Below are 26,772 nucleotides of genomic sequence, written 5' to 3'. Positions count from 1 at the left end.
ACCGGGGGGGGGGGAGATACTGGACCACAAGCCCCGCCTCGAAGTGTGGAGTCGGGGCTCCCTTTCCAGAACAGAAACGGCACCGGGCGGGATGAAACGTAGCCAGCCCCCAGGAAGGAGTACCAGCCTGCTGCCCAGGGACAGAGGTCTGGCGTTGCGGGCCCCTGACCAGGCCCCGGACCCCCTGCGAATAACCGCACAGTCCAAAGTCTCCGAGGGAGTGAGTCTGCAGCTTTACAAGCAACTCAGAGTCCCGTGGCACCTCAGTGACGACCCAAAACACACTGAGAGTCGTGGGCCCCGCCGCCTCCTCACCCTTCCTCTGCAGCTCGGCTGCGTGGCGCCCACGGACGCTCCCGGTCAGTGTCCGAGGGGCCGCAGGACCCTCTTGGAGCCCGACGGCCTTTCCCTGCCTCGCAGCAGCGCTTGGGGCCTCGCGAGCCGGCGCAAAGCATGCGGCGCCTTCTGCCGAAGGGCCGGAGAATGGCCACGCTCAGCCCGGATTCTGGCCTGGCAGTTAATCAGCTGCAAGAGCCACCCGGGCCCTTCAATTAACCCGCGGCGACGGCGTCGGGTAGCAGCAAATCGGTCAGCGCACGTCATGAGGACTCAGCACGGCGGGTGCCAGCGGGTGCTCTACGCGGCGCTTTCCCCGGAGCAGCCGGGGGAGGGCGTGTCGCTGGCCTGCTTGTGCCTCATGCTGGCGCTTGACAGGAGAAAGTCGGCTCTGGACGGAGCCCGTTAAAGGGCCATCCCCCTCTTCCACAGCCATGGCAACCGGCTCCCTCGTGGGCAGCTGGGGCCGTGGAATCATAGAATTGTAGAACCACAGAGCTGGAGGAGACCTCAGGAGTCATCGAGTCCAGCCCCCTGCCCTAGGCAGGACCAATCCCAACTAAATCAACCCGGCCAGGGCTTTGTCAAGCCGAGACTGAAACTCCTCTAGGTATGGAGACTCCACTACTTCCCTAGGGAACCCAGCCCAGCGCTTCACCACCCTCCTAGGGAAATAGCTTTATCCAACCTGGACCTCTCCCACCACAACTTGAGCCCATTGCTCCTTGTTCTGCCACCTGCCCCCACTGAGAACAGCCTCTCGCCAGCCTCTTTGGAACCTCCCTTGAGGAAGTTGAAGGCTGCTCTCAAATCCCCCCTCACTCTTCGCTTCTGCAGACTAAACAGACCCAAATCCCTCAGCCTCTCCTCATAGGTCATGTGCTCCAGCCCCCTCAGCATTTTGGTCGCCCTCCGCTGGACCCTCTCTAATGCGTCCACAGCCTTTCTGTAGTGAGGGGCCCAGAACTGGACACAATACTCCAGATGCGGCCTCACCAGAGCCGAATAAAGGGGAATAAGGACATCTCTGGATCTACTGGCAATGCTCCTCCTAATGCACCCTAATATTCCATTAGCCTTCTTGGCTACAAGGGCGCCTGTTGACTCATCTCCAGCTTCTCATCCACTGTAACCCCCAGGTCCTTTTCTGCAGAACTACTACTTAGCCAGTCAGTCCCCAGCCTGTAACAATGCTTGGGATCCTTCCCTCCCAAGGGCAGGACTCTGCACTTGTCCTTGTTGAACCTCAGCAGATTTCTTGTGGCCCAATCCTCCAATTTGTCTAAGTCACTCTGGACCCTGCCCCTGCCCTTAAGTGCATCCACCTCTCCCCCCAGCTTAGTGTCATCTGCAAACTTGCCGAGGGTGCAATCCATCCCCTCGGCCAGGTCATTCATAAAGATATTGAACAAAATTGGTCCTAGAACCGATCCTTGGGGCACTCCACTAGAAACCGACCGCCATCCTGACATCAAGCCATTGATCACTACCCGCTGGGCCCGGCCTTCTAGCCTCTTTCTATCCATCTTACCGTCCATTTATCCAATCCACATTCCCATAACTTGCTGGCAAGAATATTGTGGGAGACCGTATCAAAAGCCTTGCTAAAGTCAAGGTCTATCACATCCACTGACTTTCCCACGTCCACAGACCCAGTTACCTCATCAGAGAAGCTAATCAGATTGGTCAGGCACGACTTGCCCTTTGTGAATCCATGCTGACTATTGCTGATCACTTTCCTCTCGTCCAAGTGCCTCAAAATGGGGCTCCAAACACTGGGCTGGAGACAGACCTTAGGAGCTGTGGGCGAGGGAACCTGGGAGCGAGCACTGGAGGCCTGACGCTCTCTCCAGGCCTGGCCAAAGACTCTGCAGGGCCCAAGGTGGCAGGTTGTGGGCGGCTGCACCGCGTGGCCAGGCATCTCCCAGCCAGGGCAGCGAGCAAGCCGCCGGGCAGTGCAGGGCCCTTAAGGACAGGGCCTGAGACAGCCGCCTTGCTCACCTGGCCCTACGGCCGGGCTGTCACGTTACTGGATTTTAGGGAAGCAGCCGGGTCACTGCTGCGCCCGTGGGGGGTGTTTGCCCCAAAAGTGGTACAAAGGGGGTCATGTGAAGGGTCAAACGAAAGCTTACGTTCTTCTGATTCTATATTTGATCTTCACATACCTGTATGATGTCTGGGTGTGACGTTATGAATATGTAACTCTGTCAATATTGGAAACTTCTCTGTTTGTGGCTGAGCAATAGTCAAAGAATGCTCAGCCTATGGACATGCTAATGAGCAAGTCTCCATGGAACAATAGCCCTCTCTAGGCCAAGGACACACCTCAAGAATGTGACTGATACCTAAGGGCTGCCAGCCAGGGACACAGGGATAGGCCACGGGCCAGGTGACCTGCTGCAGCCAAGAAGAGGGAAGGAGGGATAAAGATGCCATGCGGCAACCTCCATTTCGGAACTCAGATCTGCTCCTGACCCCACATGCGGCCTCGCAGGGAATCACAAGCTGGGAAAAACTATGGACCCATCCTGATGTAGGATGTGCACCAAGGACGCTTAAGCCAGCAGCTGTAACATCTCTGCTAGAGCCTGCATCGAGAACTGGGAGATTCGATGCATGTAACATACTATCCTTTATCAACCTCACTCTCAGGCTTTTCTTTCTTGTAGCAATAAACCTTTAGAGTTTAGACGCTAAAGGATTGGCTCAGTGTGGTTTGTGGGTAAGGTCCAGAGGGTAAATTGACCAGGGATCTGTGGCTGGTTTCTTGGAACCGGACAGGACTTGTTAGGGGTAGGTAGGATTGGGTGCTAAAACCCCCACCGGTGTATGAGGCCCGGGGCCATCTGGGGCACGGATATTGCTGGGGTGTCGGAGGGGTTTTGCTCGGGAGGCGTCAGGCAGGCAGCTGAAGCGCTCTGTGTGACTGGTTTGTGGCCTGTTTGGAGAGGTCTCCAGTCTGGGGGCTGTAAGGAGCCCCGAAGTTGAGCAATTCGCCCTGAGCTGTCCCCAGACCCAGCCCGGTCCGTCACACCATCTGCCACCGGACGGTGCAGCCTCGGTCTGAGACAAACCGCTCCACCTGCAGAAAACGCCCGTTGGCCAAACCCCTGCCAGGAGGTGCCTGGGGCCGGCTTTGCTTTTGCCAGACCCAGGCAGGCAAGCAGCGCTGGCGTCTGACCCCCAGCCAGCCCAGTTGTGCCGGGGAGAGGGGCCGATTCAGCCCGGGAGAACCAGGAATGGTGAATCCGCGGGCTGGCATGCCCAGCTCCCCCCTCCCGGCCGCTGGTCTGGCAACACCACGCCTATTTACACCAGACGCAGCCCCCAGAACAGAGCCAGGTCACACCAGGCTCCCCAGCCGGCTGCTCCCCTAGGCCTACCCACCAGCCGGGCAATACAAGCTGCCCCCTCCCAGAATGCAGCAGGTCTTACTGTTAGTGCCCATGCCCCTAAGCCCGGCTTTGGGTAAATACCCAGCCCCGCCAGCCCCTCGCCCAGCCCCCCACGTCCACATACCTGCATCAGCCATTGTGCCCGCCCAGACATGTGTGTCCACATACGTGCATCAGCCACTGCCTCGCCCAGACACATGTCCACATACGTGCACCAACCACTGCCCTGCCCAGACACGCGTGTCCACATACGTGCACCAGCCACTGCCCTGCCCAGACACGCGTGTCCACATACGTGCACCAGCCACTGCCCTGCCCAAACACGCGTGTCCACATACATGCATTCACACATCCATCACCATGTACACCAAGCAGGCTTATTTGGCTACGGAGCTATCAACATGGCCATAAGCATTCAACTTTTTCTTTTCTCGTGTATGCTGTACCTGGAATGGGGAGCTCTGTGTGTGAAAGTGAGCATGTGCGTGAGAGCACGTGTGTGCGCACGCCTGGAAGCTGGGTTAGCACTGTATATGAGAGACAGAAATAACCCTCTGCCTCCGTAGGCTGGCCGGGTCAGACCGGGACCTACCGGTATCCAGGCCTTGCTCTTTGGTGCCCTCAGCCGCGTGCTGTGCGTTCCAGTGCCGCTCCCGGGGGCCGGCTCTGCCCTGCAGCTCCTGGCTTCCGAGCAGGTGAGTCAAAGCAGAGCCAGCTGCAAGCTGGAGCCCAGGGAAGCTGCAGTTACTGTCCCAGCCCAGGGAAGCTGGCAGCTGCAGCCAAAGTCTCCATGGACCATCGGCGCGCAGACGAGAGCTCCTGCCTCTCCTGCCATGCAGGTGAATGAGGAAGTGGCTGAGGGAAGCAGCTGAACTTGCTTTGTGTGCTTAGCAGAGATAAAAATAGCCCAGGGAGGAAAAGAAACTCTAGCCGGGCTGAGACAGGCCAGGCAGCCGCTGCTCCAATGGGCAGAGAACCCGAGCCAGCCGCGCCCTGGCCTGCTGCACCTTAGCCTAGGTGGGAACCCTCCTTCCCCCGAACACAGCAGCAGCAGCCAGGGCTCGTCCCTGCTCACAAACAGGCTCACTAACCGCTTTGCGCCAAGCCCGTAGCAAGGGCAGAAAGGACAAGGCGGCTTTCCCCAGGATCCTCAAAGCGCAGGGCCGGGCCTCTGGGTTAACGCAGTTTCGCAAGAGATTTGCAGAGTGTTTCCTGCTTGTCGCAGCATCTGAGCCCTGCTCTCCGGTCCACCTGTGGAAGCACTGGGACCCCTGCCGTCACCGGGAGCAAAACAGCGCGGCCCGCAGAGGCGGAGATCCCAGGCTGAGTCCGCTCTCTCAGCTCACAGAGACCTGCTGCCGCCCACCGCAAGCTGCCCGAGTAGCCAGTTCTCAGTGGCTTCAGCTCCCTCTCCCACAGCGGCCCGGCCTCCGGTGGGCTCAGGGGAGTGAAGAGCCAGATACACACACCCAGGACCGTGCTCCCACGCGACAGTCCTTCCTACGGAGCAGAATCACATTAGAAGCCTCCTCACCCCCACTAAAAAAAGTCAGAGCTCTGTCACTGGATGCAGCCACCTCTGGGGTGGGACACAACAAGGCTGTGTCTACACTGGCATCCCTTTCCGGAAAAGGGATGCTAATGAGACACATCGCAACTGCAAATCCGCGGGGGATTTAAATATCCCCCCAGCATTTGCATGAACATGGCTGCTGCTTTTTTCCGGCTTGGGGATAAGCCGGAGAAAAGCGCCAGTCTAGACGTGATTCTCTGGAAAATAAACCCTTTTCCGGAGGATCTCTTATTCCTTGAAAGTAGGATTAAGAGATCCTCTGGAAAAGGGCTTATTTTCCGGAGAATCACGTCTAGGCTGGCGCTTTTCTCCGGCTTATCCCCAAGCCGGAAAAAAGCGGCAGCCATGTTCATGCAAATGCCGTGGGGGATATTTAAACCCCCCGCGGATTTGCAGTTGCGATGTCTCTCATTAGCATCCCTTTTCCGGAAAGGGATGCCAGTGTAGACATACAACTGTTTAACACCATGCTACATCACAGTTTCCAACAGGAAGCGAAGGCGGATACTGTATGTAATTGAAACTTCAGAGAACAAGGGGTTAGGTGAGTTGGAAGGTGGCCAGAATTCATCATTCAGCTAACAACAGGGCCCACGGACCTTTCCTTAGAGGAGGGGCCAGGCCAGCACAGTTCAGGCCAAAACTTGTCAGGAATTCTACGTTCTTGCTGGGGACTCAATTCTGTTTTCTGGTCAGTTCTGACCAGGCCTCCCAGTCCAGTCACAGCCCCACCCAACTCAGCCGAGTGCGAGAGCGAAACCGACACGAGGCGACGGGCGCGAGGGCAGAAATACCAGGTGCTGCGGCGCAGAGCAGCTTTGCTACCCGCCAGCGCCCCCGAGCACAGCGCCCCCGGACAGCAACGGGAGCGCCTCCCGCCAGCTCCGGCAGGGAGACAACGAAGCACACGAGGTGCTATTCAGCGTGGCCTGGCTGGACCCTCGCTCTGTAGAGGCGCGGAGGGGACAGTCGCACTTGTAGTCACGGTCCTGTCCCAGTGTCAGACCTACCTCCCCTGGGGCTAGGTAAAGCCCTTCCCAAGTGGCGCAAGCTGAGCCGGCGGCAGGCCGGCGGTTCCCAGAACAAGGTCCCTGCGGGCAAGACTGGCAGGGCTACCCTAAGGGACACACAAGCATGGCTAGAGCGCCACGCGCTTTCGTGGGCACCACCCAGCTCCTCAGCTGGCTTGGCCAGGGGCGCGCACGGTGCTACACGGGCACTGGACGGTCAGTGCGGTTCTAGAGTGACACTCACCCCGCTCCCCCTCTAGGGCTGCGCTGGCCAAGCTGGACTAGCTCAAGCCTCGGGCAACTGGCAGCCTGAGATCTCTGTGCAAAGGGCTCCTGGGGGCCCTGCCCTCTGCCTGGTTCCTTCCGCCCCCCACGCCCAGGGTGTGTCCCCGCTGCAGCCAGAGGTGTGGCTGCAGCATGGCTAAAAATAGCAGTGTGGCTGCACTGGCGCAGCTGGCAAGCAGCCAGGAGCCCTGCCTGGGGACTCGCTCTGCTAGCCCAGCCACGCCTCGTCCCCTTTCCCTGGCTCCCTGAGAACGCCCCCTGCAGGCAGCTGTGGCTAAGCCCTACTCGGCTGGGTGCAGCTCCCGCCGCCCACGCCCCCGCCAGCCGCCCGCGCGGGCAGTGCCGTCACGGTCTCTGGGATTCGGCGCACTGCTCGGCCCCGGCTGGCCCGGAACGCCCCCCTGCCACGGCTGCGCCAGAGCCAGCTGCGCCGGGCAGGCCCAGGAAGCCCAGCCCAGATGTGACGCCAGCCCCGGCAGGCTCTGGGAAGGGGGACTTGGGGGGCTGCTCCGTTCTGTGCAGGATCCAGCCCCGATCCCAGGGTGGACGATCAATCCTCTAACTGCCTAGGCAGGGACCAGCCATCTCTGCAGCCCCACGGGACAGTCTGCGGGCACGAGCCTCGATGGCAGTGGGGATGTCCTGCCCCTCCTGAGGAGCACTAGCGCCCTCTAGCGGCTCAGAGCCATGGGTGCAGGCTGAGTGTCACCATGGGCCGCGGGTTCAAAGCTCCCCCAGGCTCCACGGACCAAGCCTTCCCTCTCGTTTTCTAGACCTTGAACCAGTTTTATTGCTCCTCTCTGGGCCCTCTGCACTTTCTCCCCATTGTTCCGAACCATGGGGCCCAGCACTGGCCACACGCACCAGCGGGGGCCACTCAGCCTAGGGGTCCAGGCATGCAGCGTGCCTGATCTCCCCACGCCGCCCTGGGTAGGGGATTATTCACCAGGACAGTCTCTAGGGCAGGCCAGTGCCCCCAGCCCTGCAGGGAACAGCCGTGCCAGGCTCAGCCCCTGCCCACCAGGCTGGCCTGAGGCCATAGCCACGCCAGGAGGGAGCGCCCACAGCTGGGGAGACATGGCCTGGTTGTCATGCCCTCCAAATGCCTGCTTGGCTCTGGCGGGTCGGTGCTGCCCACAGGCCAGGCCTACCGAGAGCGTGAGCCCTCGGGACGCCTCCGAAAGCCAGGCAGGCCCCCTCGGCCCTGCCTCAGCCCCAGCCCATCGGAGTTCACGTGGCAGCCCAAGCCACCCTCTCTGGTGGGGGCCGTAGAGCCCAGGGCCTGCCCCCCGGTCAGGCACCGACTAACTGCCACGGGAGCTCGGCCATTCGGGGGCTGCCTGGAGGCCTGCGACCCGTGTCCTGACAGGCAGGGCCACGGCCCGGGGGGCGTGCAGTGGGGACAGGAGGTGGCACGACGCCCTGTCAGCCGCAGCGGGCTGGCGCCAGCAGAGGTTCCCCTCAAGGCAGGGGGCATGGCCAGCCGCTGACCCGGCGCTGGCTTGGGGCCCTGCGCGCTCACCTGCCCGTTTCTATAAATACTTCTCCCTTCCGGGCCGCGTCTGCAGGCGTGGGCGGCGAGCGCACGCAGCTCACCACATCCCCTCGGGGAGGGTGTGCCACGGCCGCGCCTGAGGCAGCTTTCGCTCCTGGCCCGGGCCACGTGCTCGCGGCGCTCGCTGCTACTGCTCCGGCCACGGGTGCTCCACGGGGAGACCAGCACAGCCCTGGCTGCCTCCCCATCACCCCGGGGCCCACCCCACTGTCTGAGAGCTGCTCTGCAGCCCACACACACCAGCACGGCGCGGAGGGGCTGTGTGCTGAGGCCAGGAGCCCACCCCAACAGAGGGGCCATCCAACTGTGTCCCCCCCTGCGGCGTTAGCCCCCCCCGGCGGCATTAGCCCCCCCTCACGGCATTAGACACCCCTCTGGCGGCGTTAGCCAACCACCTCACAGCATTAGCCCCCCCCCTCACGGCATCAGCCCCCCAGACCACCTGGGCCTTTCCCCTCGGGAGGGGGGCGGCGAGGGGAGCGAGGGAAGAGCCGGGCTCGGCGGAGAGCGGAAGGCACAGGCCGGGATTGGCCTGCGTTACCCTGGGGACAAGCACGGGCCTGAAGGGAGCCCCAGAGTCCCCGGTGGGATTCCACCGAGCTCTGCTGGCATCAGTGGGGCAGCCCCCCGACCCCCAGGGAGAACCAGGCTGCAGGTGTGAAGGGCCAGTAATGGGGCCCCGGAAGAGCCCCTAAAACATTCAAGAAGCAGCTCCGGGGCTCGGCGGTTGTGACTGTTAGGCCCGTTTCTTCCAGCTGTGCCCAAGGGCCAGCCACGCCTGGGGCCCCAGTGGGGCAGAGCCAGGCTGGGCAGGGGGGAGCGCACCAGCCAAGTGCCTGGTGCTAGTGCCAGGCGGCTGGGTGTGCTTGGTCAGGAGAGGAGCAGCTGCCTGGGAAGGGAAAGAGAGGGCGGCACAGGGCAGGGCGGGTGTGCGGTGAACCTGCACAGGGCTGCCCGAGGGCCGAGTACCAAGCACATCCTCTAACCACGGTGCTGCCTCTCCCCGCCTTGCTGAAAGGCCTCAGCGCATCCCGACACACGGATCTGTAACCCCCCTCCCCCGAGCCATGCCCCCTTCTAACTGGCCCCCCCACAGGCCCAGGCGGGAGAACTGCTGGCTGTCATTTGTGGGAGCATCCCGCAGCCCCCGTGCATCAGCTCTGCCCAGCCACCTCGGGACAGCCCGCCCCTACCCGGACAAGCGGACCAAGTATCCTCTAGAGGAAGGGTAGGTCAATGGTCAGGGAATGAGCGTGGGACTGGGCAGACTGGCATTCAATTCCCTGCTCCGCCCTGGACTCCCTGGGTAACAGGACAAGTCACGTGGCCACCCCGTGCCTCAGTTTCCCCCCTGGGAAATCACAATAGCAGCATTGCCCTCCCTCACAGGGGTGGATGGAGGATACAAAAATTCAAGATGTTGAGGCCTGTAGCCACCACAGTAAAGTTCACAGAATGGGCACAAGGAGATTAACTGACTTGCCCAAGGTCAGGCAGACAGTCTGTGGCAAAGCTGATTCCTGAAACTGCTTGGATACTGCCCGGGCCCTCCCCACAGAGTCACAAACCCTCCTCCTCTGCATGCCAAGCCAAGCTTTTCCTGCTGGTCGTTCCAGGGCTCTGCCGTCCTTGCCCACACACATATTGTGTTGGCAGCACTAAGCCGAGTGTGACTCACTCTCTGAATTGTGAGCCTCCTTAATGGGTCCCTCCAGGCAAGATGGGCATGGGTCAGCCGCTAGCTCCGCTGTCTGTAAGGACCCTTCCCGCATCAACGCTGCATCTGGCAGACACTGATCCGACGCCAGCCCGCAGTGCAGCCCCGGGAATTAGTCAGCAGCAAGCCCCATTCGGCACAAAGCGCTTCACGCTGTACGTGCCCAGCGGCGGGGTCTGCGATCGCCCGGGATGAGGGATCCAGCCATACGATCCCGCTGGACTTTCCCTAGGCAAGGCACCCTCCTCCCCCGCTCAGCCAGGCCTGGGTCTGCCTGCAGGCTCGGACCCAAACTCCTCCCAAGCGAGACAGAAAGTCCCAGGGCCCCAGTGGCTGGGGCAGGCCCATCCTGGCCAGCAGAAGCACAGCGAGCTGCAGCGTGCCCCGTCACTGGGTCAGCTCCCACCTTTGCCTCCCCAGCAATGCCAGCCCCACACCCCCACTTCTCCCCCAGCCCTTCGCGCCCACTGCCCCCACACCAAGGGAGCATCCCTCCAGACTGGCATGCCTTGGTCCCCTCCAGGTCACCCCGAGAACCTCCCTCCACACACAGGCGGCTGCCAGGCAGGCGCCACATCTGAGCACGGCTACCGACGCGGCCAACCCCCCAACCCAGCCCCCTGTGTCCCTCAGCCTCCTGGCCCGGCCCAGCGGCCAGCCTGCGCATTGCAGACAGCACAGCTCAGCGCATCTCAGGCCACCCTGCTTTGCATCCCACACCCACCACGGCTGGGAATCCAGTCACCCCGTGGAAGCCCCTGCGTTCCTACAGAGGAAGGCGAAACACACTCACACACACACACTCACACACACACACACACACACACACACACACACACTCTCTCTCTCACACACACACACACACACACTCACACACACTCTCTCTCACACACACACACTCTCTCTCTCACACACACACACACACACACTCTCTCTCTCACACACACACACACACACTCACACTCTCTCTCTCTCTCTCACACACACACACACACACACACTCTCTCTCTCTCACACACACACACACACACTCACACACACTCCCACACACACACACACACACTCTCTCTCTCTCTCACACACACACACACACACACACACTCTCTCTCTCTCTCTCACACACACACACTCTCTCTCTCTCTCACACACACACACTCACACACACTCTCTCACACACACACACACACACACACACACTCACACACACTCTCTCACACACACACACACTCTCTCTCTCTCTCTCTCTCTCTCTCTCTCGCAGGCTTCCCTTTTTACTGTAACAGAAGCACCTTCCTCCTGGGTCAGCACAGCAGGAGACACACTGGGCTCTAGGCTGGGCCAACGCAGATGCGAGGAAACTGGCTCTGAAATCTTTAGTTCTCTTAAACCAATGGGGGTTCTTTCTAGCGCTCGCCGGCAGCGCTGCCCTGGCCTTCCAGGAGACAGCAAAGGGCAGAGAGCAGAGTAGGTGGACGCCGTAAGCTGCACAGGGTGGGTGTACGCAAAGCAGGACTCTCCGGTGCAAATGATGCAGCTGCACTTTCTTACTGATTATTTTCAGAGATATTTGAAGGCAAAGAGACTCCATTGTCTGGACTTCCCAGGGACCCAGAGCTATTTCCAAGGTATGTTCTTTTTAAACTAGTCCCAGGAAATACAGTTTCCTACATACACAAGTAGCCTGTGGAACTCACATCCACAAGATGTGACGCTCAAGAGCTTACGAGGGTTCAGAAGCGGCTCTGACGATCATAGGGCTTCCCAAGGCACCCCGAGTTGGAGCAATGAGGATTTTACAAGCGAATGCTTTTGGAAGGACATAACCCCCCAGGTTTCAGGGCGTGAGCCCCAGTCTCTAGCGGAAATTCTCCCATAACTGCCTCCTGCAAGGCGTTTTGCATCTTCCTCTGCAGCCACTGGCCCTGTCCACTAGCCACCAAAGACAGGACACGGAACTGGCTGGCTCCTGGATCACATGTAGCCTGACAACTCCCCACACGTGTGGCACACACCGAGAACCCAGGGCTGCACAGACGTGCACATGCAGCGCAAGCGACTGCCCAGCTATTTGCAGCCAGGCTGCGCTTGCAGAATGGAAAATGTGAGTGGAGAGAGGGCAGCGGGTTTGCTAACCTCACACACATCCGGCTGGTGGAAGCGGGGCTCTCTTTACCCCCACGCCCCCTGAGCACGCAGACAGCTAGGCGAGATGCACGAGGGACTGACCCCCACCCCCGAGAGCTTTCTCCAGGACACAGCACGCGTCAGCAGACGGAGGGGCCCCATGGGCCAACGGAGCCCAGGCCCGGCGGGGGCGCCCGTTTTACTCCCGGCGTGCTGACGTGCGACTGGGCTAGTGCTGGGGGAGCAGCCGAGGGCTGGGCGGGGCAGGACCCCTCCCCGGTGCCATGCCGCCAGCTCAGGCGGGACGCAACGGCTGCCGCTACAGAGTCCTTGCAGGCCTGGAACTGGGGTCTGCCCCCTCCCGCCCCCCAGCGCAGCAGCCCTGGTTCGTGCAGCCCCTCTCGGCCTGGCGCAGACTCCGGGTGCAACCCCTCCCCCGGCCCTTGGCATGCAGGCACTGCCAGGCGGCTCCCACGGCACGTCCCCGGCAGCCAGGAAGGGTCTCCCTGGGCCTTCGGTCGGCTTAGCTCCGCGGCCAGGGCCAGGCTGCAGCTACCCCGCACTGCCTCCGTCAGGCTCCCCGGCCGACGCCCCCGCAGCCGGATGACTCTCCGCCGGCCAGCCGCGTACAAATGGGCTACAGCCCAGCGCAGTCTGATGTAGGCCTAGGACGGCCGACAGCCCCAGTGCCCTTGGGGAGGGCTCACAGGCCCGAGCCCCCTACACTGGCTTTTAGCCTCCTTCCTCCATGCTTCCCCACACCCCGAGTGCCCAGCTCCCAGGCCCTGCCCCCAGCCAGGCGGCGTCTCCCCCTCCCTCCCTTTGTCTCTCCCCTGGGAAGAGCCTTGTTCCCTGCCCAGGCCGGGACGGGGGTTCCTGGGCCAAGCCCCATGTGGGTGAGTCCGTGGGAATCGCACAGCAGAGCCTAGCCAGGTGGGGACACCGGGTTACCGAGCAGACAGCCCCCCACTGCGTCACAGGGCACACCCAGACCAGGCCTCAGCCCTGCGTGGCCCCTGCCCCCCGGCTCGGCCAGCGCCTAGATGTCCCGCCCGGCCGCGCGCCCCCATGCGGGTCCTGCAGGGGCCTCCTGGCCAAAGTGTGTGACTCTCCTGCCCCCGCCAAAGCGCCTGGGCCTTGCTCACCAAGGCAGCTCATCGGCCACGTCACGTTTCACCCGGGCACCAGCCATCGGGATCACGGTCCTGGCTGCCTTGGCACCGGCAGGGTGCGCCTTTGCTGTTACCTCCACCCCCCGCAGCGTCTGCTGGAGACACGGCCCTGCCAGCCCCCGCAGCTGCCGATTTAAATCCGCAAGGCAGACAAAGGTCTGGGGACAGGACTCCGGGCCTCCTGACGCCCAGCCCAGTACCGTAACCACTAGGCAATGCTGCCTCCAGGGTGTTACTTCAGCAAACACATCTCAGCCCGTGGGAGCGTCCACTGGTCTGCACCGTGCTCTCCCCGCCAGGCCGCCCTATGCCTGGGGAGACTCCCCCCGCCTGGACTGTCCAACAAGTGCGCCGTGCGAGCGCTGGCGGGAGCCGCGGGGAGCAGCGGCTGCGAACGCTCCTGCTTCCGCAGGGGGATTAGCACGGGCCGCCCAGGCACTTCCGCGGAGGGACATGCCCACGCTGGGTCTGCTCCGGCCAGAGCACAGCGGAGAGCAGTGGCGCTGCCGTGGCACAAGTGACTGGCAGCTCCCTCCATGGCCCCGCCCCCCTTGCAGGCGGAAACGCCCTGGGGCTGCGGCGGGGCCACTGAGCCTTAGGGTCAGCGTAGGGCGAAGCCACCCGCCTGCACGCGCCGGAGACCGGCAGGCCCCGCACCCGGCTGCCCTCGTGCACAGGGCCCCCGGCGCCAGGGCCACGGGGAAGAGGGACCCCAGAAGGCGGCTGTGACAGCAGCTGGCCTGGCTGCGCCGCCGGGGGGGCAGAACACGAGTGTTTATTCCTCTGAGGCAGCGCCTCTTCCGTTCGCCGCCTCGGCCCCCGCCCCCGCTCCGGGCTGGGCGCGCAGCGCAGGCTCCTGCATTGTTGAGGCTGCCCGGCGCTGCGGGCAGGAAGTCTCTGCTTGTGGGTAGCAGCACCTCAGCCCTGCCATGGGGCCAGCTCAGACGCCCGGCTCCCCCCGCAGCCGGGCTCTCCGGGTCAAACCTCCAGCCCTGTGCCCCCCGCACGGGGCTCAGCTCTGACCACGGGCACCAAGGCCACTCCTCCCCGCCGCTCTGCCTGCCCCTCATGTCCCTGGGGGGCTGCTCTGCCCCGTGGCGTGTGGGTGGCACGCTAGGCGCTGTACGCGCACAGCCCGGCAGCCCCGCCCCGGCAAACCCTACCCCAGGCTCCCAGGAGCTGCGGGGGTCCGAGAGGCAGGAAACAGCAGCCCCCCAGAGCAAGCCCTAGGGCAGAAGGGGGCAGGGTAGCGGCACCAGCAGTGGTGAAAGCCCGGCCGGAAATGGGGTGTGCTGGGCAGGCCTGGAGGCCGCTGATAAGAGCCGGGGGAAGGGCTGAGGGGTTTGCAAGCCACAGCTAAAGGAAGGAGACGAGCAAGTCCCCACAGAGCAGCGAGGGAGGGGCGCGTGGCAGGACCCCGCAGCGCCCAGGGAACAGGGACCGGCGGCGCGGGGGGGCTGGTCCTGAAGGCCGAGGGGAAGGCTTGTCTGGCCGCTAGGGAACCCGCCTCGGCCGAGTCCTGGAGCGTCGGGGGCAGATACTCGCCCTGCCCCGGGGCGTGGGGGGGCCAGCAGGAGCCCATGCCCACGGCCACGCCCACAGCCGGGCGGCCGGCAGAGCCCAGGGCCCATCTCGCCTGGCCGCGGCCTGGGCTTCTCTCATCAAAACGGGGAGAACTGTTCCGGGCCAGGCCCTAGGGCGGGAGGCCCTCGGGGTGCAGCCCTCTGCTCCCCTGCCTCCCCACGAGCGCAGGGCAGCCCAGAGCAAGGAGAGAACACGGAGCTCAGAGCGCCCAGCGCTGGCCCTTAGCGCTGCCTGGCCCGCTGAGGCACCGCGCGCTTCCCGCCAGCCGCTCCTCCTCTGCGCGAGGGCCGGGGGGCTTGGAGCCACGTTCCCGCTAATCTTCTCCAGCCACGGGCGCAGCGTTTCCGTCGCGTGCAGAATACATTGTAGTGCACCAGGTCACGTGCGGATGTGCACCACCGGGGAACACACCTAGCGGTGGGCTCTCTAACCAGCGGGGTGGCCCTGGAATCTCGCCTGAGCCAACAGCTTCCAGGGAGCACCGGCTGGTACCAGCGTGCCCAAAGGGGCTGCGCACACGAGCCTCGTGCCGCTGCCCCAGCCCTGCCCCACACTTGGCCTCAGCCGATCTCGACGCACATCACAGGCCCCCGTGTGCCTCTCCCACGGCCCCGCCTGGGCCTTCCCCACACCCCATTCCCCAGGCTTAGGGCATCGGCGCCTCTGGCTGCCTGGTCCCCAGGCTCCCGCAGCTCCCTGCACACGGACTCCCGCCTTCCCCCGCCCTCCCGCCAGGGCTCCCGTCTTCTGCGGCCGCCCAGCTCCAGCCCTGGCCACAGGCGGGCTGCTCCCACTGCTCTCGTCCTGGGCCACCCCAGCTGCGCCCCCGCTAGCCCATCGAAGGGGGCTGGCCATGGCCACAAGGGACGTTCTCCGCCCTGCCCGCCCGGTGCTCCCAGCCGCCGGCCCATCCCGGAGCCCTGACCTTGCCGGCCTGGCGCCTGCGGGAACGGTCGCTGTCAGAGCCGTTTCAGCGGGTCGCCCTGCACCTGGGCGGGGGTGGGACCGTGCCATGGGACACGCTGCGCTGGACTGACGGCCAGGTCCACTCCCTGGGGGTGGCAGCGAGCCTTGGGGGGCCAGACAGTCCCTCGCAGAGCGAGAGCTCGACAGCCAGTCGCTTTTCCACCGGAAGGTCCAAAACCCCCCTAAGAGGAGCAAGCGGGGCCCAGACCCCCCCTCCCGCTGGCCTGGCAGGACAGCTCCTTATAGGTCACTGGTCAGTCCCTCCTCTGACCCCCACCTGCCCCACGGGGCCCTGGCGCTCAGCTGCGACCACCCAGCACGGCTGCAGCGCAGAGCGCGAAGGGCTTTCTGCCACTCGGGCTGGGCTGGGTCACTCGCCACCAGGAGCTGGACACAGACCCAGCACCCAGCGCCCCTGCAGAGCCCCCCTCCTGCTCCCCACCAATCTGTGTGGATACTGAATATTCCCTGCATGTGGCTGAGCATTGGGCAGGGCCGGGCCTGTGGACATGCCAATCAGTGAGGCCCTGTGGGACAATGGCTCTCAATGGGCCAAGGACACACCTAAAGACTGAGAGCTGCCAGCCGGGGACACAGGGATAGGCCGCTGGCCAGGTGACCTGCTGCAGCCAAGAAGGGACCAGGAAGGAGGGATAAAGAGGCCATGTGGTGGACTCCATCTTTAGTACTCAGCTCAGCACTTCATCCCAGAGGCAGCAGTGCAGGGATCGAAGAGCCTGGAAGACCTGTGAACCCATCCTGATCCTGGGATGCTCAACAAGAACTTTTAAGCCAGGAGCTGTAACATCTCTGCTAGAGCCTGCATTGAGAACTGGGAGATTCGGTGCATGTAACGTACTATCCTTTACAACCTCACTCTCAGGCTTTTCTTTCTGGTAATAATAAACCTTTAGTTTTAGATGCTAAAGGATTGGCCCAGCGTGATTTGTGGGTAAGGTCCAGAGGGTAAATTGACCAGGGATCTGTGGCTGGTTTCTTGGAACCGGACAGAACTTGTTCGGGGTAGGTGGGATTGGGTGCTAGGACCCCCCACCTGTGTATGAGGCCCGGGGCCATCTGGGGCACGGATATTGCTGGGGTGTCGGAGGGGTTTTGCTCGTGAGGCTTCAGGCAGGCAGCTGAAGCGCTCTGTGGGACTGGTTTGTGGCCTGTTTGGAGAGGTCGCCAGTCGGGGGCTGTAAGGAGCCCCGGATTTGAGCAATTCGCCCTGAGCGGACGCCCTCAGCGGTTCCCGGACACGGCCCGGTGCGTCACACCCCCATTGCTGTGGCACCAGCCAGCAGTGCCCTTCCCCCCATGGCTGCGGGGCCCTGCACTGCCCGGCGCGCGCCAGCAGCACTAACAGGGCCAGGCTGGGCAGCGCATGCACCGTGCGCCCCGAGGGTGGGTCCCGGGCTGGTGCCAGTGGCAGTGGCCAGCACATGCATGCACCGTGCTCCCCAGGGGGCGGGCCCGCACATGTGTCCGGTGCCCAGGGGCGGTGCTGTGTGCCCAGGCCCCAGGCGCCAAAAGGGCTCGGGCCGGCCCTGGTCCCTGAGGAGGGTGCACGCAGGCAGGAAGCCAGTCACCCCTCCCAAGCCCGCTAGCAGAGACGTCCCAAAGCCTGCTAGGGCCGTGCCCCAGCTAAGCACCCCGGTGCTGGGGACAGGGAGCTGAACCGACGCCTCCCGGGGCCCCCACAAGCAGCGTTTCGCTGAGACTCGACAGCTCGTCTTGTAACGTGCTAACGGCAGCCTGGGCTGCTGCGTCCGGGGCGCTGCTCGGAGGAGCCGCCCAGACCGCTGGCCTCCCGGAGCAGAGGGCCGCAGAGCCGCCGGGGCGGGGCAGCCAGGGGCCGGCCATTCGCTCCCCCCGCGGCCCCTGAGCACGGCCGCTTGGCACAACGCCCTCGCCACTGCAGAGCCCGGGCAAAGGCAGCGCGGCGGGAGGCCGTGGCAGCGAAGCGCCGGGCACGGCCAGGCACACCCCGCCGGGAGACGGGGCAGCTGCGAGGCCTGGCACAGCCGGGCCGGGGGCGGTGCCGAGGCGCAAGCGTGGGGCAGAGAGAAGCTGGGACGTTTCTGGAGTGCCTGGGGCAGGCCCTGGAGAGATGTTTGCCCACCCTGATCTAGAGCCACTTACCTCCAGCTTGCCACGGCCCCCGTGCCCCCCGGGACCAGCTCTCGGGGCTGGGTCACAGGCCAGAGCCGCGGGCCGGTTCCTTGTCTGCCCCCCAGGGCCTCCCTCCTTTGCCCCAAGCCCACCGTGCAGACCAGGGAGGCGGGGCCGGCGCTGCCCCTCCCCGGCAGGGATCCAGGCGTGCAGCTCCAACACAGAGCCTGGGAGCTGAGCCCACCCACATCCCCCGCGAGACCAGAGCCACGCGGAGGGGAAGGGTGGAGTCGGGGAGACCCCGGGAAGCCCTGGGCAAGCCCTGTGGTCGGCAGCCCGCCCACACCCGGCTCGGCCCACGGGCCACGTCCGCTCCTCCGGCCACCAGCATTCAGCCAGCGACACTCCCCAACCGGCCCAGCAGCCCTGCCAGAGGCCTGGGCAGCGCCTGTCCCGCCCGCCCAGAAACGGGGGCTTGGAAATAGGCCACCCTGGGCTCCCTGTGGTTAAGCAATTAACCTCCCAGCACAGAGCAGGACCCCAGCTCGGCCACCTGGGGAGCGGCCCCTTTCTGGCTCGCCTATTAACTGTCTGCTAATTAGCTCCTCACTCCAGCCCTGGGGGCACCCGCAGCCCCGCCCTGGGGGCCCCGGCTCTGACTGGAGCACAGCTAACTGGGTCGCCTCCCCCCGGCACCGCACAAAGCGGGGGGGCTGTCAGGGAGAGAGCTCCAGGCTAGGAGCTATTCTCAGCCAGCCTGCCCCCAGCACGCTTCTCCCCACCTCAGCCCCATCCCTCTGCTGCCCGGCTGCCTCTTGCAGGCAACGGCCCAGGGCAGGCAGGGGCTTCACGCCCGGCAGAGCAAAAAGGGCTCAAGCGGGGCTCCTCTGCTTGTGGGTCTCCGCTTTCCTGGGCCAATTCCAGCCCTGTCGCCCCAAGGCTCCCTGCCCTGAGCCAGCCCCGGGCAGGCCAGGCCAGGCCCCGCTGGGGTCCAGCCCGGGCAGGCTCCGTCCTGTGCTGCCACTGGGTACACTGCTCTGGGTGCTCTCGCCCCCAACAGGGGCTGGTCCCGCACAATGTTACCTCCCTCTCCTCTCTCCACGGCTCAGGCCCAGCCCTGCAAACAAGAGAAGCCTTTCCTGACACCTCAGCAGCCTGGCTTGCCATCACCTTGTAGCAGGGAGTTCCGCAGGCTAACGGGCTGAAGTCATTCCATGGAGAGGCCTCTAAAGCACCCTTCCGAGGCAGCGAGTAAGGGCCAAGCATAAGCACCTGTGTCCCAGGTCTGGGGGCTCGCCCCAATCCAGCACCATCTGCCTCCGTGGCAGACAGCCTGAGGCAGGCCCGGGAGGCTGCTCCTGCCCGATGCTCCTTCCAGCAGGTGTGTGTTTAGCACCCCCCTTCTCCCAGCATGGACACACCCAAGCTCCCGGGCAGGACGCCGGCAGCAGAGGCCAGCGGCTCGCCCTGTATTATACCCCGAGCCCTAACCTACACTCCCTGCCAGCGCCCTCGCGCTGCGCCCCAGCCCCCACCGGCCCCCGCCCGCCACTCCGCCTGGGGCGCTGTTCTGAGCCTGCCCGCTGCCGTACTGACCGAGGACCACGACGGTCTGCCCAGCCCGTCCCACCGCCCGCTGCCGTACTGACCGAGGACCACGACGGTCTGCCCAGCCCGTCCCGCCGCCCGCTGCCGTACTGACCGAGGACCACGACGGTCTGCCCAGCCTGTCCCGCCGCCCGCTGCCGTACTGACCGAGGACCACGACGGTCTGCCCAGCCCGTCCCGCCGCCCGCTGCCGTACTGACCGAGGACCACGACGGTCTGCCCAGCCCGTCCCGCCGCCCGCTGCCGTACTGACCGAGGACCACGACGGTCTGCCCAGCCCGTCCCGCCGCCCGCTGCCGTACTGACCGAGGACCACGACGGTCTGCCCAGCCCCTCCCGCCGCCCGCTGCCGTACTGACCGAGGACCACGACGGTCTGCCCAGCCCCTCCCGCCGCCCGCTGCCGTACTGACCGAGGACCACGACGGTCTGCCCAGCCCGTCCCGCCGCCCGCTGCCGTACTGACCGAGGACCACAACGGTCTGCCCAGCCCGTCCCGCCGTACTGACCGAGGACCACGACGGTCTGCCCAGCCCCTCCCGCCGCCCGCTGCCGTACTGACCGAGGACCACGACGGTCTGCCCAGCACGTCCCGCCGCCCGCTGCCGTACTGACCGAGGACCACGACGGTCTGCCCAGCCCCTCCCGCCGCCGCTGCCGTACTGACCGAGGACCACGACGGTCTGCCCAGCCCGTCCCGCCGCCCGCTGCCGTACTGACCGAGGACCACGACGGTCTGCCCAGCCCGTCCCGCCGCCCGCTGCCGTACTGACCGAGGACCACGACGGTCTGCCCAGCCCCTCCCGCCGCCCGCTGCCGTACTGACCGAGGACCACGACGGTCTGCCCAGCCCCTCCCGCCGCCCGCTGCCGTACTGACCGAGGACCACGACGGTCTGCCCAGCCCCTCCCGCCGCCCGCTGCCGTACTGACCGAGGACCACGACGGTCTGCCCAGCCCGTCCCGCCGCCCGCTGCCGTACTGACCGAGGACCACGACGGTCTGCCCAGCCCGTCCCGCCGCCCGCTGCCGTACTGACCGAGGACCACGACGGTCTGCCCAGCCCCTCCCGCCGCCCGCTGCCGTACTGACCGAGGACCACGACGGTCTGCCCAGCCCCTCCCGCCGCCCGCTGCCGTACTGACCGAGGACCACGACGGTCTGCCCAGCCCCTCCCGCCGCCCGCTGCCGTACTGACCGAGGACCACGACGGTCTCCCCAGCCCGTCCCGCCGCCCGCTGCCGTACTGACCGAGGACCACGACGGTCTGCCCAGCCCGTCCCGCCGCCCGCTGCCGTACTGACCGAGGACCACGACGGTCTGCCCAGCCCGTCCCGCCGCCCGCTGCCGTACTGACCGAGGACCACGACGGTCTCCCCAGCCCGTCCCGCCGCCCGCTGCCGTACTGACCGAGGACCACGACGGTCTGCCCAGCCCGTCCCGCCGCCCGCTGCCGTACTGACCGAGGACCACGACGGTCTGCCCAGCCCGTCCCGCCGCCCGCTGCCGTACTGACCGAGGACCACGACGGTCTGCCCAGCCCCTCCCGCCGCCCGCTACCGTACTGACCGAGGACCACGACGGTCTGCCCAGCCCGTCCCGCCGCCCGCTGCCGTACTGACCGAGGACCACGACGGTCTGCCCAGCCCGTCCCGCCGCCCGCTGCCGTACTGACCGAGGACCACGACGGTCTGCCCAGCCCGTCCCGCCGCCCGCTGCCGTACTGACCGAGGACCACGACGGTCTGCCCAGCCCGTCCCGCCGCCCGCTGCCGTACTGACCGAGGACCACGACGGTCTGCCCAGCCCCTCCCGCCGCCCGCTGCCGTACTGACCGAGGACCACGACGGTCTGCCCAGCCCGTCCCGCCGCCCGCTACCGTACTGACCGAGGACCACGACGGTCTGCCCAGCCCCTCCCGCCGCCCGCTGCCGTACTGACCGAGGACCACGACGGTCTGCCCAGCCCCTCCCGCCGCCCGCTACCGTACTGACCGAGGACCACGACGGTCTGCCCAGCCCCTCCCGCCGCCCGCTGCCGTACTGACCGAGGACCACGACGGTCTGCCCAGCCCCTCCCGCCGCCCGCTGCCGTACTGACCGAGGACCACGACGGTCTGCCCAGCCCGTCCCGCCGCCCGCTGCCGTACTGACCGAGGACCACGACGGTCTGCCCAGCCCCTCCCGCCGCCCGCTGCCCTACTGACCGAGGACCACGACGGTCTGCCCAGCCCGTCCCGCCGCCCGCTGCTTCAGGCTTCTGCCTCGGGCCGCCAGGCCCCGCAGGGGAGCAGGGAGGGAGACACCAGCAGGAGGGATGTTAATAGCGGTTCACTGGCTAGTTGAGTCACCTGGTGGATTTTTCTGGGTGTAGTCCCGGGGGCGGGGCCGGCAGTAGCGCAGGGGGCCAGGCGGGAGCTGGTCCACCAGGGGAGCCAGCGGAAAAACCAGCTCCCCTCGCGGACCGGCTGCCTGCCGCCCGGTGCTGCCTCTGATCCCGCGGCAGTGGTGTGGGGGGGCAGCAGCCCCTGTCTAGGGGGTCTGAGCTCCCAGACTCGGAGCGAGCCAGGGCTGAGCCAGGCTGCCGGCCCGCCCAGCTCCTAATACACTTGAAATGCAGAGCCGCAGGGGGTAGGTCCTGCACCCCTCCAAGCCAGGGCTGAGCCAGGCTGCCGGCCCGCCCAGCTCCTAACACACTTGAAATGCAGAGCCGCAGGGGGTAGGTCCCGCACCCCTCCAAGCCAGGGCTGAGCCAGGCTGCCGGCCCGCCCAGCTCCTAACACACTTGAAATGCAGAGCCGCAGGGGGTAGGTCCTGCACCCCTCCAAGCCAGGGCTGAGCCAGGCTGCCGGCCCGCCCAGCTCCTAACACACTTGAAATGCAGAGCCGCAGGGGGTAGGTCCTGCACCCCTCCAAGCCAGGGCTGAGCCAGGCTGCCGGCCCGCCCAGCTCCTAATACACTTGAAATGCAGAGCCGCAGGGGGTAGGTCCCGCACCCCTCCAAGCCAGGGCTGAGCCAGGCTGCCGGCCCGCCCAGCTCCTAACACACTTGAAATGCAGAGCCGCAGGGGGTAGGTCCTGCACCCCTCCAAGCCAGGGCTGAGCCAGGCTGCCGGCCCGCCCAGCTCCTAATACACTTGAAATGCAGAGCCGCAGGGGGTAGGTCCCACACCCCTCCAAGCCAGGGCTGAGCCAGGCTGCCGGCCCGCCCAGCTCCTAACACACTTGAAATGCAGAGCCGCAGGGGGTAGGTCCTGCACCCCTCCAAGCCAGGGCTGAGCCAGGCTGCCGGCCCGCCCAGCTCCTAACACACTTGAAATGCAGAGCCGCAGGGGGTAGGTCCTGCACCCCTCCAAGCCAGGACTGAGCCAGGCTGCCGGCCCGCCCAGCTCCTAACACACTTGAAATGCAGAGCCGCAGGGGGTAGGTCCCACACCCCTCCAAGCCAGGGCTGAGCCAGGCTGCCGGCCCGCCCAGCTCCTAACACACTTGAAATGCAGAGCCGCAGGGGGTAGGTCCCACACCCCTCCAAGCCAGGGCTGAGCCAGGCTGCCGGCCCGCCCAGCTCCTAATACACTTGAAATGCAGAGCCGCAGGGGGTAGGTCCCACACCCCTCCAAGCCAGGGCTGAGCCAGGCTGCCTTAGGGCTTAACCCCTTCTGCCCACACTGTGGCCGGGTGACAGGAGGTGGCTGGGTGATGCTGGTGTGGGCAGGAAGGGACAACCTGCTTCTAGCCGGGGGGGGTAGTGGGGGATCTCTGCAAATACAGTGGCCGAGTCCCACCCCCACCCCCACCGTGGCTGGAAGGAGCTCCCCCCCCGCCGAAGGGCTGCGGCTGGCCTGTTCCGGCGCGAACCCCGACCCTGCGCCCCCCCACACCTTGCCCGGGGAAGACGCAGCACCAGGCCCAGCCAGGCCCGGAGGGCGGGGAGGGTGGGTCAGGCCGGTCAGTCGCCCCGTCCCCGTGCGAGAGGACCACGGGAGCACGTCACCTCTGCCCATGCCAGCCTTGTGCAGATGCAGGGGAATGGCCCCAGCAAGGCCGGGCTCCTTAACGGGGCCCCAGCGATGTGCTGGCCCCGGGGCCGCTGGTCCTGAGCAGCTCTAGCGATCGCCACGCCGAGTAACAGGCCAGGTGTCCCGCAGCCAGCACAGGGGAACGCGGGCTCGCCGGCCTGCTGCGGGGGAGAGCCGGGCAGGGTTCGGAGAGGGGCACGCAGGCCGGCCTGCCGCGGGGGAGAGCCGGGCAGGGTTCGGAGAGGGGCACGCAGGCCGGCCTGCCGCGGGGGAGAGCCGGGCAGGGTTCAGAGAGGGGCACGCAGGCCGGCCTGCCGCGGGGGAGAGCCGGGCAGGGTTCGGAGAGGGGCACGCAGGCCGGCCTGCCGCGGGGGAGAGCCGGGCAGGGTTCGGAGAGGGGCACGCAGGCCGGCCTGCCGCGGGGGAGAGCCGGGCAGGGTTCGGAGAGGGGCACGCAGGCCGGCCTGCCGCGGGGGAGAGCCGGGCAGGGTTCGGAGAGGGGCACGCAGGCCGGCCTGCCGCGGGGGAGAGCCGGGCAGGGTTCGGAGAGGGGCACGCAGGCCGGCCTGCCGCGGGGGAGAGCCGGGCAGGGTTCGGAGAGGGGCACGAGGGCCGGCCTGCCGCGGGGGAGAGCCGGGCAGGGTTCGGAGAGGGGCACGCGGGCCGGCCTGCCGTGGGGGAGAGCCGGGCAGGGTTCGGAGAGGGGCACGCAGGCCGGCCTGTCGCGGGGGAGAGCCGGGCAGGGTTCGGAGAGGGGCACGCAGGCCGGCCTGCTGCGGGGGAGAGCCGGGCAGGGTTCGGAGAGGGGCACGCAGGCCAACCTGCCGCGGGGGAGAGCCGGGCAGGGTTCGGAGAGGGGCACGCAGGCCGGCCTGCCGCGGGGGAGAGCCGGGCAGGGTTCGGAGAGGGGCACGCAGGCCAACCTGCCGCGGGGGAGAGCCGGGCAGGGTTCGGAGAGGGGCACGCAGGCCAACCTGCCGCGGGGGAGAGCCGGGCAGGGTTCGGAGAGGAGCACGCAGGCCGGCCTGCCGCGGGGGAGAGCCGGGCAGGGTTCGGAGAGGGGCACGCAGGCCGGCCTGCCGCGGGGGAGAGCCGGGCAGGGTTCGGAGAGGGGCACGCAGGCCGGCCTGCCGCGGGGGAGAGCCGGGCAGGGTTCGGAGAGGGGCACGCAGGCCGGCCTGCCGTGGGGGAGAGCCGGGCAGGGTTCGGAGAGGGGCACGCAGGCCGGCCTGCCGCGGGGGAGAGCCGGGCAGGGTTCGGAGAGGGGCACGCAGGCCGGCCTGCCGCGGGGGAGAGCCGGGCAGGGTTCGGAGAGGGGCACGCAGGCCGGCCTGCCGTGGGGGAGAGCCGGGCAGGGTTCGGAGAGGGGCACGCAGGCCGGCCTGCCGCGGGGGAGAGCCGGGCAGCCGTGAGGCCGCTTAAGCCAGCAGTTAGGCTGAGCACGGGGAGGGGGCGAGCGGGGCGGGACAGGGCTCCGGGGGAGGTTCTGCGGGAACACGCCTGCCCTGTCCGGGGTCAGGGCTTTCCCATTTCCACCCCAGCTTGTGCCATCCCAACCAGGGCAACAGCACAGCTGAGTGGGGAGCTGCCCCCCCACGGCCCCTCCAAAGTGTCATTTGCTAACTGGGGGCCTCTCGTGCCCTCCCTGTGCCCCTTGGTGCCGCCTGCACCCAGGCACCGCTCGCCAGGAGAGGCGCGTGTCTCCGCCAGTTAAATGGCCGGGAAAGCGGTGACCAGCTGGGCAGGGGCGGCTGCTCCAAGCCAAGTGCCGGGATGCGGCTCCCCCCGGGGGCACGGGAGCGAGGGCGACCCCCATGCAAGGCGGGGCTCCCATCCCACGGCCACGCGCGTCCCAGCCGGGCGGCGAGCCTGTCACCTCGGCGCTGCTCCTCGCGGGGGACTGCAGCAGTGACTCATCCCGGGAAATCGTGCCCGGGAACACAATGGCCTGGCTGCTGCTGCTGCCGCTACGCCACAGCCCGGGGAGGCTGCTCAGCGCAGGCGAGACCAGGCCCGGCTGGGCTCGGCCTCTGAAAGCCCCCGGCACAGGCACAGCCCCCTGCCCCCCTGCCCCGGCCAAGCGCTCGCCAAGCACTGCCCTGGCCCAGCCGTGCACCCCTCCCAGCAGCAGCCCGCCCGCGCCCGCGCCCTTCGCACCCCCACCCCAGCCACCTAAAGCAGCCGCTGGCCGCGCGGGCCTGGGCCAGCCGGGCCGATTCCCCTCTGAGATCAGCGCACGGGGTGTGAGTTGACACCGCGGCACGGCCCCGCCTCCTGGCACAGGGCCCACGCTGCCCGCCCAGCGGCCTGGGGAGGGGCCCGTCGCTCCCTCCCGATGCCTCGCGCTGTCGCGGGCCCTCGGCCGGGTGGGAGCCGTGCAGGCGGAGCAGCGTGGAGACGGGGCTGCAGGGCAAGCGGCAGCCCCCGGGAGACAAACGGCCCAGGCACCAGGCCAGATCCGAGGGGGTGTTTCCCCAGGCGTCTCGGGCTGCCCTCCGGAAAGCAGGCAGGGTGCACCTTGTGCACACAGGCACCCTGTCCCGGAGCGCTGGGGCTGCAGACACAAGGGCTCTGTGCTGGGCAGCGGGAGCGGCGCGCACCAGAGAGCAGTGGCAAACGGCCCCGCAGCGGGCTCCGCGGCTAGGCCCGTGCAAAGCGCCCGTGAGATGCACCACGTCAGTATGAAGCAATTTCCCTTGTTTTGATTTTTCTCCTGACCCATTCTGTGGCTTCCCCAGCACGGCTGCAGCTACTCCAGTGTGAAACCAGTTTCTCTCTTTCCTTAAGAGCCCCTGCAGTTCACACCAGTGCGTCGGCGCAGAGGCTGCCCTTCCATCCGCACACCAAAAAGAAGCGAAATCTGAAACACTGCTAGACAGAAACCCTAAGCCGGGCCCATCCTCCGCCAAGCAACGAGAGCAGAGGAGCTGCCATTCCAGAGCCAGGCACAGGGCCACGGAGCCACGGCTCCCGGCTCCAGTGGCCAAGGCTTTGGAGGGGAGAACGGCGCCTGGGGGGCCGCGGCTCGGGGGGCCGCTCCCTCTGGCCCTGGCGGGAACAGGGCCAAGCCCGTCTTGTCACTTCCCCCCTTCCCCCGTGGAACTGCAGATGCGGGTTTGACTCATAGAAACGTCGAAATCGTTTCCAGTGACAACCCGTCTCTGGTGCTGCGTCTCTCGAGGCTGGGAATGGGCCGCTCCCCGCGGCTGCCAAGCCCTTCAGCACACAAAGCAGAGTGCCTCTCGCCAGCGGGCTCCGTCGCCATTGGCCAGCGGGCCCCTCCCGGCTCCCCCGTCCAAACCGCGCTGGCCACGGCGCCC

General features: G+C 66.3%; 1 protein-coding gene across 6 annotated transcripts in view; it reads right to left on the bottom strand.

Annotated features, from left to right (window-relative positions):
- Positions 1-26,772, bottom strand: part of DGKK (diacylglycerol kinase kappa) — an 80,505-nt gene that overhangs the window by 49,457 nt on the left and 4,276 nt on the right. Inside the window, exon 1 of one of the 6 annotated variants that reach the window (XM_075896546.2) lies at positions 4,324-5,414. The exons of the other annotated variants lie outside the window; for them this stretch is intronic. The gene's annotated coding sequence lies outside the window, so the exon portion shown is untranslated. Of the gene's footprint in view, positions 1-4,323; positions 5,415-26,772 lie in introns of those variants that run through there. 6 annotated transcript variants of the gene reach the window in all.

The sequence above is a fragment of the Pelodiscus sinensis genome, chromosome 13 (assembly GCF_052426305.1).
Source record: "Pelodiscus sinensis isolate ZL-2025 chromosome 13, ASM5242630v1, whole genome shotgun sequence".
Taxonomy (NCBI): domain Eukaryota; kingdom Metazoa; phylum Chordata; order Testudines; family Trionychidae; genus Pelodiscus; species Pelodiscus sinensis.
The sequence above is the reverse complement of the archived record's forward strand: the minus strand, read 5'-3'. Positions and strand labels throughout refer to the sequence as shown.